Genomic DNA, 8092 nt, shown 5'->3' with positions numbered 1-8092 from the left:
GCTGCTGGCGGCACTGTTGGCAGGGTGTTGAGGACAGAGCCGAGGGACGATGCGTGGAGCCCTGCGGCCACGTGTTCACAGCCTCTGGACTTTCCACTTCTCTGTTCAAGACTTTGGTCCCAGACCCAAAGCTACTGCTATGCTCTTGATGGCAAAATGTTGTTGCTTTTGAGTTTCCAAATGGTAACCTTTTTGACTTTGTCTTAGAGAATTTTTGTAATTAACTTTGCGTAAGCAGCTCTGCTCTTCCCACTGACACCTCTGAACTCCGTTTTGCTTTGGACCTCGCTGACTTTTCTCCTCCGTAGATGAGAATAAATGTTGGAAGGAAGCTGGCCTGTGCCTCTGCCCCTCGCCATGCCCACGGGACGGGTGGCAAAGCAGGAGCGGTGTCCCCACGCCCAACATCAGGGGCATTGCTGCAGCCGGGGCCGCCTGGGCAGCGTCCAGCTGCGCCGTACCAAGACCCCCGAGCCCTGGGCCAGGGGCGCTTGGTGGCACTGGGCGCTGCCCAGTTGCAGGGATGTCCCTGCACCCCAAAACCCTTCTGCCTCCCCTCGGCCCTCGCCTCCTCGGGGCGCTGGGAGGGGGGCAACGGCGGCAAAATGGCAGAACCAAAGCGACGGCGCTTTCCAAAGTGCCCGTCCTGTGTTTGAGGAAAAAATGAAGCACGGCCGATCGCACGTCAACAGAAAAGCCACCGAGGTCCACCCAGAACTATTTAAATCCTTGTTAGCGACTTGCCCAAAAGCATCTAGGAAGAAAGCAAAGAATTATCCTCTCAATGCTTTTGAGGAGGAAGCTTCGACCTGGCGTGTTTGGAGGTTTCTTCTCCAAATTCTCCCCCGTCCCTCCCGCCCATGGTGTAGGATCCCCGAATCCCCTGCCCAGCGCGGGAGGGCACCGGGCTCCGCATCGGGCTGCAGACGCTGGCAGAGGGAGCGTCCCTCACTCCCGGCCCTTCCTGCCCATCTGTATTTTGTCTTCGTAAATGAAAACTTGAAGGCAAAAGGGGGGGGTGGGTGTTAAACCCCCCCTGTTTTCTCCTGGGGCCTCCCAGGCAGCTTGTGAGGGTGTCCCGGCCGGCAGCCGTGGGCAGGGGGGAGCGGGCAGCAGGCGGGGAGGCAGCCGCATCTCGCTTGCTCTTCTGCTGTTTCTAGTCTTGTTCCCACAGAGAAAAACTCTGATTTGTATGCCATAGGCTTTTCTTTTTCTTCTCTCTTTTTTTTTCTGTTTGCGTGTAAGCAATATGTTTTCAGGTTTAAACGGGGGCAGGGGTGGGAAGGGGGATTAAAACAAACAAACAAACAAACAAAAAAACCTGGGTAGAGCTCAAAAATTAAGTTTTACTGTATAAAGTTCTGTGGCTCGCATCCTTGGCTGCACAGTAGCTTTAGAGTCCAGTTTTTTCTAATATTTGTATTCTAATTTAATTGCTTTTAAATTTTCCAGGCCAAGCCACTGTTTGGAAACATCATGCTTCTGTTACTGCTTTCTGTTTGAGTTGGCCAGCTCTTCCTGTACATATGTTTTTTCTTATATCCTGTTTTTTTCTTTTTTTTGTAAAGAGAAGAGAAAAAACAAAAAAGAAAATTATTTTTCTTTCCCTCAGTACACATTCTTCAAAGTTCAAATTATAGTGTTTGTTAAATAAAAAGAAAGATTTACATTTAAATTCAGTGTTGGCTTGTTGGGATTTCTCCCCGGGAGCTCCCCGGGCTCACCCCAAAATGAGCTGGGGGGGGGGGGGGGGTCTGTGGGTGGGGCAGGAGGGGCCCGGGGCAGCCCCAGCTCCCCCACGGGCTCCCCCTGGGACTTGGGGGGCAGCCGGACCCAAGAGCGAGGTGGGTGCTGAAGCCCCCCCGGGCACCTCAGTGCCGCTTCGAATTCCTCCACCTCCAGCGGATTAATCATTTTATTTATGAGGCTTAAAGGTCCAAATCCCGCTAAACCCGGGGCTTTGCCAGATAAACAGCCCGCTTTGCCAAGGCGGCCCGTTTGTGAAAACACAATTAGCAAACCCTGTAATCTGCGCTAATTACTGGCCCGGGCGAGAGGTCTCCCCTGCGCCTGGCGGGGACCATGGGGGACACGGTGCCCGGGGGACGGCGCCCGCCCGGGGCCTCCTTCACCATCGAGTACCTGCTGTCGGAGCGGGGCGAGGGGGGACCCCGCACCCCCTCTCCCCCCGGCCGGTGCCCCCCGCCAGCCCCCCGGCCCCCGCCGGAGCCCGGGGACAAGCCGTCGCAGTCCTACATCGCCCTCATCTCCACCGCTATCCTCTCCTCCCCGGAGAAGAAGCTGCTGCTCTCCGACATCTACCAGTGGATCATGGACAACTACCCCTACTTCAAGAACAAGGTGAGGGGCTGCCATGCTGGAGCCGACCTCTTTTGGGGGATTTTCCCCCCGATTTTGGTATGGTTTTAGTGTTTGGGGTGGGCAAACTGGGAGCTGAGCCCCGGGGTGCTGGTGTCGGGTTGGGGACAGGCCTGGGCTTGACTCACCACGTCTCTGCTGACCCCAATCCACCGGGAAAACGTGTGTGCCGGCGTCCGGATCTCGGGACAGTTTCAAGCGGTGCCAAGGGGCTGGTTTCTCCAGGTGCGTCGGGTGCCGTTCACTCTGGTGCCTACTGACATCCCCGGAGGTGCGTGGGGTGGGCGCGGCGGGGCCGTGGCGGGCGCGGGCTGGCTGACGGCGCCTCTCGGCCCAGGAGAAGAGCTGGCGCAACAGCGTCCGCCACAACCTCTCCCTTAACGAGTGCTTCGTCAAAGCCGGCCGCAGCGACAACGGCAAAGGCCACTTCTGGGCCATCCACCCCGCCAACCTGGAGGATTTCGCCAAAGGCGACTACCACCGCCGGCGGGCCCGGCGGCGCGTCCGCAGGTGAGCGGGGTTGGGGGGGGTCCTGGGGGGGGGGGTCGCGGTGGGGTTTGGGGCTCAGGGCTGACCCCGGGTGCTCTGTTTCCCCTTGCAGGGTGAACATCGGCTACTACCACCCCTACGCCCTGTACGGCCTTGGCTGCTGCTGCCCCTGCTGCCCCCCGGCGCCCCCCGGCCCCCCCCTCGCCCTACCTGCGCTGCCCCCCCTCGCCCTGCCCGTGGCCCCCCACCGCTGCCTGCCCGAGCGGGCACGCTGGGGCTGGGGACATGTCCCCGCTCCCCGTGGCCTCGGCCCCCTCCTTCCCCAGCCCCGGCCCCCCTTCCTGTAGCCCCCCCCTGCTCAGGGCTGGGGGGATTTGGGGGCGCCCAGATGGGGCCCCCCAAAACGTGGGGGCAGTTCCAGGCAGGACCTGCTGAGGGACACTCTGGGTGTCACCTGCCCCGTGTCCCACCCCCACCACGCCGAGGGGTCGCGGGTGTCCCCCCGTCACCGACGAACCCCCACGTGCCGGGACGGGGCCAGAGCCTCGGCTACGCGTCCCCCTTGAGGGACCCCCCCATGCCCCAGTGGGGACCCCCCCATCTCCCCGGGGTCCAACCTTCGCAGGGCGCCCCAGGACGGGGACCTACTGCCCCGTGTCCCCCCTCCAGGTCCGGCCACATCCCCGCGGTGTCACCCACGGAGGGCCGGGGGGGTCCCCACCTCCCGAGGCCCAGGCACATATGGGGCTTAACCCCCCCCAGCGCCAGGCCCCTGCCCTAATTATTTTCTTACTAATTGTCCCTGACGCCCCTAATGAAAATCGCGGCTCCCAGGTGTTAAGCGGCATTAGGGCGTCTCGCTAAGAACGACGACTCGGCCACTAAATCCGGGGAGATAAAACCCCCAAAGCTCTTCGCGCTCCCGAAAACGAGGCAGCTTATGACACAAATTAATCCGGTAACGTTGGCTGTGCCCTTTGGGGGGGGCCTGGGGGGTGCCCCGGGGGTGGCGGTGACGGGGGGGCTGGAGGCCGGGCTGGGTCTCGCTCGCGGAGAGGGTGGCAGCAGGATTTTGGGGCTCTGGGTTGTGGGGTTCCCCTTAGTGCCACCTCTGTGTGTGTGTGTCCCCCCCCGCCTGCCTCAGTTTCCCCGCTTGCAGCTCCATCCCGGCCTGGGGGGGGGTGTGGGGTGTGCGCTGGGGGGGTGCACACCCCCAAATCCCGTCCCCGGGGGCTCCTTAAACCGCGGCCATCTGGGAGCCGGCGTTGGCCCCGGCCCTAATCTGTGCCCAAACGGGATTAGGGCCCTGCGCCCCCCCCGCCCTCACGCCTCGGCCCCCCCCAGGCGGTTTAACGGGGCCGAGCTGCCCCAGCGGGGCCGGACCCGGCCGTGGGGGTACTGGGCAGACTGGGAGGGGGCACCCACTCCGCGCTGGGGTGCTGGGACCCCCCTTTGCCATTATTTTGCAAGAAGGGGTGCGTGCTCCGTTTGGGGAAACTGAGGCACGGCGACAGGCTGGGACTGGCACCCCCCTCACAACAACCCCCCCGCAGCCCTGGACACCCCCAAATCAGGCTTAGCCCCCCCCCCCCCCCCGGGGGGGTCACCCCTCCCAGCACAGCCCCCCCAGCCCGGGGAGCTCCCGCCGCGGCTCCAAACCCCCCAGGAAAGAACAGACCCACCCCAAAACCCCGACACCCCCCCCCAAACCGGCCCAAAGCGGAGGACCCCCCCCCGGGCTCTGCCCCCCCATCAGCTTTTCCGCCTCCCAAGAAACCAAACGGCTGCGTCTGTATTTTTAATATATAGTTTATTTTCTTTTTTTTTTTTTAAAGCCCCCCCCCAAAGTGCAATTTTTATTATTTTAAATTTTTTTTTTTTTCCTCGCCTCCCACACTTTATAAAGAACTATCAAAGTTACAATCTATGGAATGTCTTTTCTGTGCTTTTTTTTTAATTTTATTTTTTTTTAACGTTTTCCTCGCCTCGCTCCTTTACCCCCCTATACCACAAAAGTAGTTTACACATAAAAACCGCTGAAACCTTGCGAGTGCTTTAGATAGAGAATCTCTTTAATAGATTATATAGAAAGACGCAAAAAAAAAAAAAAAGGAAAAAAAAAAAACAAAACAAACCAAAACCAATTAAAAATAAAAAAGAAGTGGCCCCATCTCGAGCATCCCGGCCGGGATCCCGGGCCGAGCTCGGCCGCACGCGTGCCCCCCCCCGCCCCAGGAGACGTTTAAGCTCTCGGGGTGTGTGTATATATATATATATATATAGATATAATTTGTAGAAAACACAACTTGAAACGCAGCATTTTGCTTCTCGCCCCCCCCGGCTCCCCCCGGCCTGTGCCGCCGCGGGGATTTCCTCTTTTTGAAAAGTGTTCTTCTTTATTTAAATAAAACTTTTCATAATAAAGCGAAAATATAAATCGAGGCGCTCTATAGAGCTCTGACAGAGGTTTGTTCTTATTTTCCTTTTAAATAGTCAAATCGGGGGGGGGGGTGGGGGGTGTCCCAGCTGCCGCCGGACCCTCACCCCGGGGGGGGGGCACTACCTGGTGGGTGCTGGGGGAGAATTTGGGGGGGGGGGGGGGGGGGGGGAGAAGAAAGAAGCCCTTTTCCTGCGGAAGAACGAGCCCCCCCTCACTGCCCAGGGCGGGGGGGGCAGGACCCCCTCCAGCCCCATCTCGGGGGGGCGGGGGGGTGGATGCAGCATCTTTACAAGCAGCGCGGGGGGGATGGAAGGAGATGCCCCCCCCCCCCCCAAACCCCCCCCATCCCAGGAGGGGGTGAAGCCCCTGCACACCCCCCCCCCACCCCCCCCTTTGCCACCCCCCAGACCCCAAACTAGCAGGGACTGACCCCCCCCGCCCCGTCACCAGTCATGGGGGGACGGGGACCCCCCAGCCCAGGCTGCTGTCCCGGGGGGGGGGACCCCCGGGCTGAGCCCCCCGAGCTGGCTCCCCCCTCTGCCCCCACCCTGGGGGGGGGGGGGGCTGTTTTTTCCTCTTTTGTACCAAAAACCCTTAATTTTTCCTTTTTTTCCTCCTTCACTTTGACCCCCCCTGTGGTTTCATCCCATTATTATTATTATTATTATTATTATTTAATTTTTATTTCGGGTTTTTTTTTTCCTTTCTCCTCCCGACCCGGTGTAACTCAGCACCATCTTTGGCAACGCTTTACCATAACCTGAATTAAAAAAAAAAAAAAAATTAAATTTTTTAAAAAAAATATTAAAATTTAACAAGAACACCAACAAAACCGCTCTCGATGCCAAACTACAGCACTGGGGGGGCGGCTGCGGGGGGGCTCGTGGCTGCTGCCGGGGCCGGGGGTTAAGGCGGGCGACGGGGACAAACTGGGGGCTGTGGGCCTTTGGGGGGGGTTGCCTTTTTTTTTTTTTTTTGCCTTTTTTTTTTAATTATTAGTGCAAACTCGCGGCCGGGGGCTGGAGAGCGGCCGGGGTGGGGGACGCTCTCGCTGCGGGGGATCCTGAGACTAATTCTCCCTCTCTCGCCTCTTACTTTTGTGCCATTTCCTCTTTTTTCTTTTTTTTTTTTCCCCTTTTTTCTTTTTTCCCTTTTTTCTCTTCCCCCCCCCCTTTTTTCCCCTTCTATTTTTCCTTTTTCTTTGTTTTCCCTTTTTTTCCCTTTTTTTCCCTCACCTTTCTTTTTTCCCCTCTTTTTTCCCCTTTTTTCTTTTTTCCCCTTTTTCTTTTCCTCCTTTTTTCCCCCTTTTTCGTTTTCCCCTTTTTTTCCCCCTCTTCTTTTTTCCCCTCTTCTTTCCCCCCCTTTCCATCCCCCCTTTTTCCCCTCTTTTTTCCCCTTTTTTCCCCTTCTTTTTTCCCTTTTTCCCCTCTTTTTTCCCCTCTTTTATCTTTTTCCCCTTTTTTTTCCCTCTTCCCCCCCCCTTTTTTCCCCCCTCTTTTTTCCCCCCTCTTCTTTCTTTTTTCCCTCTTCCCCCCCCCTTTTTTCCCCCTCTTTTTTCCCCCCTCTTCTTTCTTTTTTCCCTCTTCCCCCCCTTTTTCTTTTTCCCCCCTCTTATTTTTTTTTCCCTATTTTTTTTTCCCCTCTTCCTCCCCCATTTTTTCTTTTTCCCCCTCTTTATTTTTTTTTCCCCTCTTTATTTTTTTTTTCCCCTCTCCCCCCCCCAGCACTGGCCGGGCCAGAAGAAGCCGCCGGGTTTATCCCAGGGCTCTTTCAGGGCAGAGGGAGAGAAAAGCAGCAGCGAGGAACTGGGGGGGGGGGGCGGAAAAACCGGGGAGAAAAATGAACACGAACTAGAAAAGAGATACCACAACTCCGCGTACAATAAAGACCTCAAATAAGTGTCTATTTACAAATCCACGCTTAATTAGTATTTTTTTTTGGCTTTGCATATGCCCCAATCAGCCTGTGCTAAGCAGAGGTGCAGCGGCCGGGGGGGGGGTTCGCATCTGCAGCCCCCCACCGCCAGAGTCCGGAACCCGGATCCGGGTCCCTCCGGCACCGTCCCGGGAGGGGCCGATACCCGGAGCTGAGTTTGGCTGCCCGGGGTGGGGGGTCCGGGGGGAGCTGGGCTGGCCTAGCGCTGGCTGGAAAACATTGAAAAATAACCCAAAAAACCCCCAAATTCAAAAAGAAAAATAAGGGGAGAGGGCGAGAAACGAACAATACACGAACCCAAAACACCCCCCCGTGATTCCTGCCTAAAATTCAAGCTTCCGTGGGATTTTTTTTTAATTATTTTCTTTTTCATTGGCGAAGCGGGACGACTTCGGCGCGGGGCTGGTGCCGGGCATGTCACAGAACCTAATTAGCATCGTTCCTCCCATCGCACACCTTGTGGCTTTCATTACGCCAGGAACTAGAACTTGGATTCTGCCTATGGTTTGTTTTTTTTGTTTTTTGTTTTTTTTAAATATATATATATATATACACATTTTCTTACAAAAATAAATTTAGGATTTTTTTTTTTTAATAATATTTTTTTTTCTGTAGAAGTTGGTTTTGACTTGTAAACATGGTTCGCTTTTGCTTTTTAAATTAGATAAAGTGATCTCAAAGTACCCGTTCCATCGCAAAGTGCTAAGACTTCTTTGTTTGTGGTTTTTTTTTTTTTATTTTTTTAGCATGGTTTTTTTTTTTTAATTTTTTATTGCTTTTTTTCTGCATTAAATAAACATCCATCTCTCCCCCACCCCCACCACTCAGCCCTCCCCCCCAGCACACACA

This window comes from Gavia stellata, chromosome 32 (genome assembly GCF_030936135.1).
Source record: "Gavia stellata isolate bGavSte3 chromosome 32, bGavSte3.hap2, whole genome shotgun sequence".
Classification (NCBI taxonomy): domain Eukaryota; kingdom Metazoa; phylum Chordata; class Aves; order Gaviiformes; family Gaviidae; genus Gavia; species Gavia stellata.
Note: the sequence above shows the minus strand (reverse complement) of the source record.